Here is a 9,777-nt window from a genome sequence, read left to right as displayed (position 1 = left end):
GGGTTTCATAGTTGGCTGGCTCTAAGGCAGGATGGCATGGTAGAGGGGCATTACAGAGAAGAAGCAGTTCATGGAGGACAACAGACAGGAAGACAGCAAAGCCATGAAGTAACAAGCCCTCAGCAACAACCCTTTCTGTCCCTTATATCCTGTCAAGACTACTCACCCTTATGGCAGGAAGCACACATGGGGGGCGGCTGTAGACTTAATCCTAGCATTTACAGTGACTCAGTCCCAGGATCACACATCTTAGCCACCTCCACAATCCCCACCTACGAGCGCATGAGAATTTGTGGGGGATATCTAGATACAAGCTATAATTGACTCATTAGATGTTGTGCTTTATTTTTGGTTGTCAGAGGTGTCAGATATAACAAATTACCCTTAACCTTAGAAAGACTATCTCAACATGTCCTATACCATTGGATGACTAAAAGTATGAGGTAGAATGGCTTTGAACTTTATTTTACAATTATTAACTTGATTTTACTTTTAATAAAGAGTAAAACATTTTAAATTGGTCCTCCCATACAAATACTATAATGGAAATTAATAATACTCAACAATTTATGGAAATAAATATGAACATAACAATTATTAAGTGATAAACTCTAACAGTCAGATGCTTTCTAAAATAGAATATTAGAAAAATATGTCTATATGAGTATTGCTCAGAGTTCATGTGATAAAATGACTGTAACCTTAATCATAATTACATAATTTGGTATCTTCAGTATCTTAAAGAAATATTTCAGGGTTGGTGAGAGAGCTCAGTAGACTAAGGGCCTGCTTAGGCAAGTGCAGGGACAGGGGTTCGGTCCTAGGCACCACATGCCACTCTGGCCCCACCCCCAGGTGCGCTGAGTTGGCCACTAAGTCCAGGTGTGGTGGTGCATGCCTGCAATCCCAGTGCTAGGGAGGCTGAAAGCAGGAGGATCACTATGAGTCCGAGCTGTTTGATGAGACCCTGTGCCAAATACATATTAAATAAATAAATAAAATTTTAAAAAAGTATTTCAGTACTTAATCATTTTTTTCAATTTTCATTTGTACATGTTTGTTGCACATAAATCATATTCCTCAAGAGAAGTTAGTACACATACATCTCAATTCCTTTTCATCCCCCTTTTTGTGGGTAGCCTTTTCTATTATTGCTTCAATTTCATTTACTGTTACTGGGTTATTTGTAGTTTTAAAATCTTATTGGCTCAATTTGGGTAATCCAGGGGCTGGTGAGATGGCTCAGTGGTCTAAAGCACCTACTTAGAACAAGCTAAACTAAGGAAAAGCACAGGGACTGCGGTTCAATCCCCAGCACCACATGCCAGCCAGCCCCGCCCCCTGGTGGGCTGAGCTGGCCACACACACACAAAATAAATAAATAAATTAAAAAAAATTTTTTTTGGTAATCCAGGTATCTTGGAATTCATCTATTTCTTCTGGATTCTCTAATTTACTGGAGTACAATTTTTTAGCAGTGTCTGTTGTCATCCTTTTTCATTTTGAAGTGGATTTGTGTGATTTTATTTTTTTGCTAAGAATGGTTAAGGGTTTATTTTGTTTGTTTTTCCAAAGAACCATCTTTTTGATAATATGCTTGAAAAGATTTTGATTCTTTTAAGTTTATTTAAGTGTGCTTTAAAGCTAGTTGTATGGTCTATTTTAGAGAAAGTTACATGTATTGGTGAGAAGAGTGTGTTTTTGGATGGAACTCTGTAGACATCTTTTAAATTTGTTTGAAGGTTTGGTTAAACTCTTGATTTTTTTTTACTTAGTTGTCTATTTTGATTATGGGGTATTGATGTCTCCCACTATAAATGTGTTGATATTTATCTGATCTTTTATGTCCAGTAGTATTTGTTTTATGAAGCTGGTGTTCGGTGTATGTATTTTTAGAGTTTTTATCTCTGTCTGATGAACTGTTCCCTTAACCAACATCTAGAGACCTTCTTTATGTCTTCTGGTCATTTTGGCTTAAAAATCACATTGTCTGAAAATAGGATAACTACTTCTGCTTGTTATTAATTCCTTTTCTTTTTCTTGGAACCAGGGATTGAACTCAGTGCCTTGCACTAATTATTGTTTTGTACCTCTTGAGTTTTAGTTTATGAATTTCTTCTTGAGTTAAATGTGTTTTGTGGTTACAGCATAACAGTAGATTTTGTTTCTTGATCCATTATGTCAATATGTTCACCCCCACTGGGGACTTGGAATCATTTACATTGAGAGTTATTATTGAAAGGTAGGGCAGGGGAGATGGCTCAGTAGGATAAGTGCTTGACTGGCAAACACAAGGATCTGAGTTCAATCCCCGGTTCCACAAAAAAAAAAAAAAAAAAAAAGGTAATGACTTGTTTCTGTCATTGCATTATTATCCGGGTCCTGATTTTTTCCCATTCTCAACCTATCTGGTGCATTCATCTTACTAGACATTTTGCCATTGCTTGTTTCATTGCCTCCCCGAGGTGTCCTTGAGGATGTTTTATAGTAACGATTCGGTGGTCATCACTTTCTAAGGTGATCTTTGTTGCGGAAAGCCTTTATCCATTAGTTTTGAGAGATAGTTTTTTAAAAAAATATTTTATTTATTTATTGGTTGTTTTGGTAGAGGGTCTCGCTACCCAGCTTGGACTTGTAGTGATCCTCCTGTCTCAGCCTTCCCAGTGCTGGGATTACAGGTATGTGCCACCATGCCTGGACTTGGTCACTGGCTCAGAGTGTGCAGAGGCGGGGCCGGTGCAGCATGTGGTGCTGGGATCGAACCCTGGTCTTTCAGTTTGCCAGGCAGGTGCGTATACTGCAGAGCTATCTCTCCACGCCCAAGAGCTAGTTTTGTAGGCTATATCACTCTGGATTGGATGCTGCTTTGTTTTAATGTTTTAAAAAATTCACTTCAAGCCCTTCTGGCATTTAAGGTTTGTATTGAAAGGTCTGCAGTAACTGATTGGCACTTGTAAGTTATGCATTGATTTTTTTAAAAAAGTTTTTAAGATTTCTTCCTTTTGTTGGAGTTCATGGATTTTGACTATGATGTTCATGGAAGTGTTCTTTTCTGATTGTGGCTATTTGGAGTTCTATATCATATATATATATATATATATATATATATGCATGTGTGTGTGTGTATGTGTGTTTATTTCTTTCTCTATATTTGGAAAGTTTTCTGCTATTATTTCTGAAAACTTGATTTTTATGCCATTTGTGCAGCCTTCTGATTTTTTACTAACTTCAATTAATTTTAGTCTTCCTTTTGTCATCTAGCAATTTTTAAGATATCTCTGAAAAACTAGTCTCCAACAACAGTGCTTTCTTCTACTTCTGACCCTCTGTCCTCACATCAGTAGCTTCCTCAGACAATAGGTTCTATAGATTTTTCAGTCTCCAGAAATTTTGTTTAGTATCTTTCCACAGACTTAATTTCTTGCTAAACTGGTATTGCATGTTTTCTACAGCTCAGGTAGCTTTTATTACTGTCTTCTATAAGCTTACTGATTATTTCACTTATTAAATTAAATATTGGGCCAGGGAGATAGCTCAGTGGAATAAGCACAAGGTCCTGAGTTCAATACCTGCCTGGTACCATCAAAAAAAAAAAGAAGATACTAGTTTTATCTTCTGTGAGCCTGACAAACACCTTATTGACCTGTTCTTATATCTCCTTTGTTATACTTTCAAATAGTTGGCTTGTTTGGCTTTTCTCCCCCTCAGTGTTCCATAATCAGCTTTGGGGGAGTTGGGAGTTTTCGCAGATATTTTATTGTCTTGTCTTCTCATGTTTCTCCTGCTTTTGGTTTGGGGTGTGTGTGTGTGTGTGTGTGTGTGTGTGTGTGTGTTTCTGTTAAGGTTTATGGGTTTGCTTATGATGGATGACTTCAATATTGGTATGGAGGCCTCTTCAGTGACCTCTTGGTGCACTCTGGGCATGATGAACTGCAGGCATTTGCCCATGTCTCAGGCTCCAACTTCTCCATTTACTTGGGAGAGATCCTGTAGTACAGGTGGTGCAGCACCTAGTTCTCTAGGAATGGACTGAAGTATTATTAATGACACAGAGGTAATCCAGATATAAACATTCTGAAAAAACAATAGTTCAACTGTGTCACCTTGGCAGTAACAATAATTTTGGCATCAAAGACAAAGTTAATATTGAAATACCCAATTAACCAGTACTTCACTACCCTGCACCATGGAAAGGAGACTACAATTCTAGTATAACCAGTAAAACAAAACAAATATTGATATACATTAAATATGTACTAAATCTAACAATTTTACCCCCATTAACAATTGAATAGTATTCAATAGTAATAGCAGAGTTGCTAAATTTTCACAAAGCTTAATGGTTATTCTGGTATGGATAATGGGCATAAGGAACTGCAGAATAAGCAAATAGAATTTGAAACCTTGAAACCTGGGCATTGGAAGGAGAGAAAAGTGAGATAAAGGTATATCTCATCAAGTAAAAAGGAAGATAATCATGTTAGATAATAGTATCAGATGAACAAAGAAGAAAAAATACAAAGAATAGAATGAAGTCTTCTGCACTGACTCTCTCTCTCAAGCCCTCTTTCTGTCTGACTACTTATAATATTTCTACCTAACTTAGCTGCCTATAATGAATTCACTACATTTCAGGTGAAAGAATCTCTCACACCATCTGTTAATCCTCAGCATTAGGACGCTCACTTGCAGGCCCTTTATTCTGAGGTCGCTGTACCAGTGGGCATGGTTGTAAGAATCAGCTACTGGGAGTTTCTCAGCAACCAGACTGGTTTGGGAGGCTCATCCAGCCCACCCCCATGTCAGGGGTGTTCCCTGGCTTAAAATTCCTGATACCCTCCCCTTAATTTGCAAGGTGCATTTCTTCAGTAACAACTGAGATGAAGTAAGTGTTGGAAAGAAAGCTTTCTCCTAATACTAATTTCCTCAGTGCTTTCTTTTTGAGCCTTTTCTTCCTCTGTCATACTGGAACTGTGTAGTCTATAAAAATGTCTTAGTTTTTTTTTTTTTTTTGACATATTTTAGGGGAACCAGGGCTGGAATCTTGAAAGACATACTACTGAATGCCTTAATCTTCAATGTTGAAATCCCGTCAAGTCAAAATTCCTAAAGTGTAATGTCCTAAAAGATCAAAATATCAAAACTATAGCTCTGGGGAAATTACAAGATATATTCAAGAAGCATTTATTCATATTTCTAAAGGACAGTTTATTTTAAAAACAAGAAATATGAAATAATGCTTCATAGCCAACTTTACACAATGAAATAGGTGACAACATACAAATTTTTGAAAGTACAAAATCTCTGGAATACTAATGATAGTTGTATAGGTATAAAGCTATGAGCAGGCTAGCTGTTTTATAAAGAATAGGTCAGAAAGTGAAACGTTTCGCTATGGTAATGTGCCCCTGGCTTCACAGTCAGCAATACCATGGTAAACAACCTAAATCCTTTGGGGAGATGGATCAAAACTGTGGGGGTCCTGCTGCATATGCAAGTTGCCAGAGAGCCGAGATCTTGAGGCATTTTCTCTTTCACACATGCAGATGTGTGCAAAGGAACTCTCTTTGTTTACTGAGGAAGTGTCCGTGGTTTTACATGTATACACAAAACTTACACACGAACTCTGTGTTGTGGTAGTGCTCTTTTGTGTAGTGAAATTCGCAAAGAAATTCATACAAGAAATTAAAACTCTTTGTCTTTATATAAATTATGCCTTCAATACTGGACATGATGTGACTATGAAGTACACAATATAGAGACTTGTAAAAAGTGGTAACAATGTTAAGTGGAAGGGGCTGGTGAGATGGCTCAGTGGTCTAAAGCACCTACTTAGAACAAGCTTAGCAAAGCACAGGAACCGCGGTTCAATCCCCCAGCACCACATGCCAGCCAGCCCGCCCCCGTGGTGGGCTGAGCTGGACACACACACACACAAATAAATAAAAATTTTAAAAGAAAAAAAATATTAAGTGGAAGACACAACTTTTTTTTTTTTTTGTGAAACTAGGGATTGAACTCAGGTCCTTGCTCTTGCAAGGCAAGCACTTATTCTACTGAGCCGTCTTCCCAGCTCCCTAACACAACTTTTTAAAAAGAAAGAAAAAAAAAACTAAAAAAGAAAATTTGATGTGAAAAATGTCTTACGCCAATAGATTATGGACAGTTATGGAAGTCGATAAAAAGCTTGCCAACTGCTAGTGTTCTGAGACTTGGAGGTTCTCCCAGGGATCAGCCATGATCTGGATTTGTCCATCCCCTGAACCTGAGCATGCTCAGAGGAGGGTAAAGGCTGTTGAGCTAAAGTTTGAAGCCACAGCATTGTGTGTTTTTATCTATAGCTAAACATTGAGAAAGTAGAAAAAAAAAAAAAAACCTCCCTTGCTTTTCAGGTAGTGCCCGGCAGCCTGTCTCCATGCCTGTGAACGCCCACCTTCCTGCCCAATAGTAGAAGCAGCTCTTCCCTGCTTTGAGTTCACGGCAATTGCCTCCGCATGCACACATGCGCAGATCACCACTTGAACAAGAATAGCGCTGGGCACCAAGCAGCAGTGCTGGGGGATCTTATGCTACCTGCATGATTAGTTTCAAAGCATTCGGCAACTTTGCTGGGTTCTGCAGGCAAATGTGGCTTTCATTTCATTTTAATGGCTCCTGAAATTTCATGAGCTAGAAGGAATGTCAATGTAGAAAAATGACACATTTTTACACTGAAATTTCTATCATTGCCATTGAAAAAAGTCTTTATGGGTAATACCTTGAAATTCACTTTGAAAAGCCTTCCCACGTCGAATTCCAATCTGTCACTACAGCTCAGGGATTCAATTGAAATGGATTTTCTTCTGCAAAGTCCATTAGATCTTGAAATAAAAATGCACAGCATGATCTGCTTTTTCCAGTTATGCACACTGAGCAGATCAGTGCTAGATTTCAGGGATCCAACATAGATGTGAGTCACACGTATTCGGTAAAGACAGTGAAGACAGTTTTGAAAGTTCCAAAGTGAAGCAAGTGCCATTTTTGTGTTAAATTATGTGGTAAATACCAGAAGTCTACCTGTCATAGTCAAATCCTACCCAAAGAATTGCTCACCATTTGATGTGTCAGCAGCTCTGGAGGAGCTGGCCAGCAAGTGTCCTTGGTTCAGAGGCTGCCAAATTCCTTGAACTTTTAATTCTCTGATGAAAGGCCATTTTTTAAGCACTGTGTGCTGTCGTGAAGGCGCAGAGGCGCGATGTGCGGGCATGGCATGCGCTTACCCTGCGTGCAGCCAGATCAGTACTGCTTCCTTCTCCATCATCTGGCTGTCTACCCCTCTTCTGTGCCTTACCCAGCACTTGAGATTCTGGCTTTCAAAACTTCAGTATCTGGGATTTTAATCTCTGGGATCATGTGTTTTAAGCATTCGATCTTTAAACGTCTAGGTGTTAGGAATTTTGAGCTTTTGAGATTTCACCACTTAAGACTGTGAAGTTTGGGGTTTTGATCAGCACTGCTCTCAGGGGAGTCACCCTGAGGCACTAGTGGTGACGTGGCCTGACTGAGAAAGATGTAGGTAGGTACAGCTAAGGTTAGGCAAACTAGAAAAGCATGGTGTGTGCAGAGGGAGCAGGAACACTGAGGACGTGGGGACAGAGGGAGGTGAGCCTGGAGGGCTGGGAACATGGAACGGTTATGCTCTGACCCGCTCCTTTTAGGTTAAAAACCATTAGAGCTTTACATGGAGTTCTCAGCCTCATACCTGAAGAAAGTCTAGGCTGTGAGGGTGAAAAGGGAGAGGGACAGCACCCAGCATTGGAAGGTGTTGGGGGCTGAGTGTGATGAGAAGAGGGCTGTTAGAAGGTCTGGAACTAGGCCAGTCCCTTGGGCTGAAGGGATTTATATTCTAGTCAGTTCCCAGTTCTTAAGATTTTTGTCCTTAGGCCCTAAGGTCGGCTGTGTGCTTCAGTGAACTGGAGGTGGTGACAGTGGCTCGGGCTAGACAGGCCCTGATTAACAGAGGAACAGAGTCTCAGATTAACCCAGAGCTGCCCTTGTTAGAATTTCAGTTCAGGGACACCACCCTGGGACCCTGAGGTAAAGATTGCAGCTCACACATGGGGTGGGGGCAGTTCCTAGACAGTTGGTGGGCAGCAGGGTTTATTCTCAGAAATGACTGATTTTGAGTCAGATTCAAGAGCTGTCATAGTTGCTGCTTAAGTTGGGAAAACAAGCACTTCTAGGCCCACTTGTGGAAGCATCTTAAAAGGGCAGAAGTGGGTGGGGAGTAGGTTGGCTTCATAATTGTATGATCTGGCCAGTAGGGTCCAGAACCACCGCCAAGCTTTGCATATCCTGGGTGTGCACACACCAAGTCACCCAATCAAAGCTACATGTGGATCTGCTCATGAGGTGGCCCAGCACAGCACATGGTTTATAAGAAAGACAACTGTTGCGTGGCTGGTGAGCCTTGTGTTTTTCCTCCAAGGTGTATTACTAAGTTTTTAAAAATAAACATGGTTAGAGGTCTTTGATTTCCTTCACATTTTCCCATGAAGCGGGAGGCCCCAGAGAGAGGGGAAGAAGGCAGCAGGTTTTGGTTCAAAGGGATGACAGAGACAGTGACAGCACGAGGCAGGCTTTGAGCCAAAGCTGATATAGTGACCTCCAAATGATATAGGGGGAAAATGAAATTCCTGACCTTAAAGGTACCTGGGATGAGTTCATGTTCTCTAAGATCGAAGAATGAATTTTAGGAACAAATGGAAGTTATAAGCAAAATAACTTTATTGGGGGAAAGAAAGCTTCTCTCCAAGACAGGGACAGAAGGGGGGCCCCAAACAGGTGGTCCCCAGGAAGCTCTCTCTTTTTTTTTTTTTTTTTTTTTTTTTGTGGAACCAGGGATTGAACTCAGACCCTTGCACTTGCCAGACAAGTGCTTATTCTACTGAGCCATCTCCCCGGCCCTGGAAGCTCTCTCTTCCAGGGACTTTTCTGGAGGACAACCATGCGGTGAGGTGGGCCTAAGCTGGTAGAGAACATGGGAACTCAGGTGGGCATGAGGTGGGACAAAGCTATGGTCAACCAATGAGATTACAAGCACCATTGCTCAGGTAAAATTGATTAAATCGGGGGCCAGGGAGATAGCTTAGTAGAATAAGTGTTTGCCTGGTAAGTGCAAGGGCCTGAGTTCAATCTCCAGTTCAGCAAAAACAAAACAAAACAAAATTGATTACATCAGAATCGAATGGGGAAGTGATTCACGTATCAAGGTGGTATGAATATGGAACAGGGTCTCTTTCTGTTGGGGGTTGGGCTAGTGACTCATTTGGCCTCTTTAAAGGTGATTGATACCTATGTAGAATACCAATCATGGATGCCTACTCCCAGGGACATAGGTGGCTACATTTGTTTAGTCTTTTGTCCTAAGGTCTGGCCCATCGTGGGGAGTGTCTGTCTCTTCCCAAAGTTGCAAAGTCACCTTGTCTTCCATATTGTGTCTTTGAGGGCCTGGCCCTGTCTGACTGCTTATAATATTTTTGTCTAATTCAGTTGCCTACAACAAAGTGAATGGGCAGATGCATGTGTGGCATTGTGCAAATTGTAAGGTTTCTTTCCCTTACCTATGCTTTTCCAGATGTCTTGTTTTGAATTTTCCTGGGTCTTCTTGGTAACTGACAGACTAGTCCAGTAAGGTGAAACTTATGGCTTAAGTGTAGATAATGAGGAGAAGTGAATATAATTGTAAAAATAAAAATAACTTTCTATTATTTATTTTGCTCTATGTATTTAGTACAG

At 40.3% G+C, this 9,777-nt stretch overlaps 1 protein-coding gene across 1 annotated transcript in view; it reads left to right on the top strand.

Annotated features, from left to right (window-relative positions):
• Tcte3 (t-complex-associated-testis-expressed 3) overlaps positions 1–9,777 on the top strand; it is a 28,715-nt gene that overhangs the window by 16,172 nt on the left and 2,766 nt on the right. The window lies entirely within an intron of this gene.

Source organism: Octodon degus, unplaced genomic scaffold, assembly GCF_000260255.1.
Source record: "Octodon degus isolate 3935 unplaced genomic scaffold, OctDeg1.0 scaffold00022, whole genome shotgun sequence".
NCBI classification, from domain to species: domain Eukaryota; kingdom Metazoa; phylum Chordata; class Mammalia; order Rodentia; family Octodontidae; genus Octodon; species Octodon degus.
Note: the sequence above shows the minus strand (reverse complement) of the source record. Positions and strands in the feature narration are given on the sequence as shown.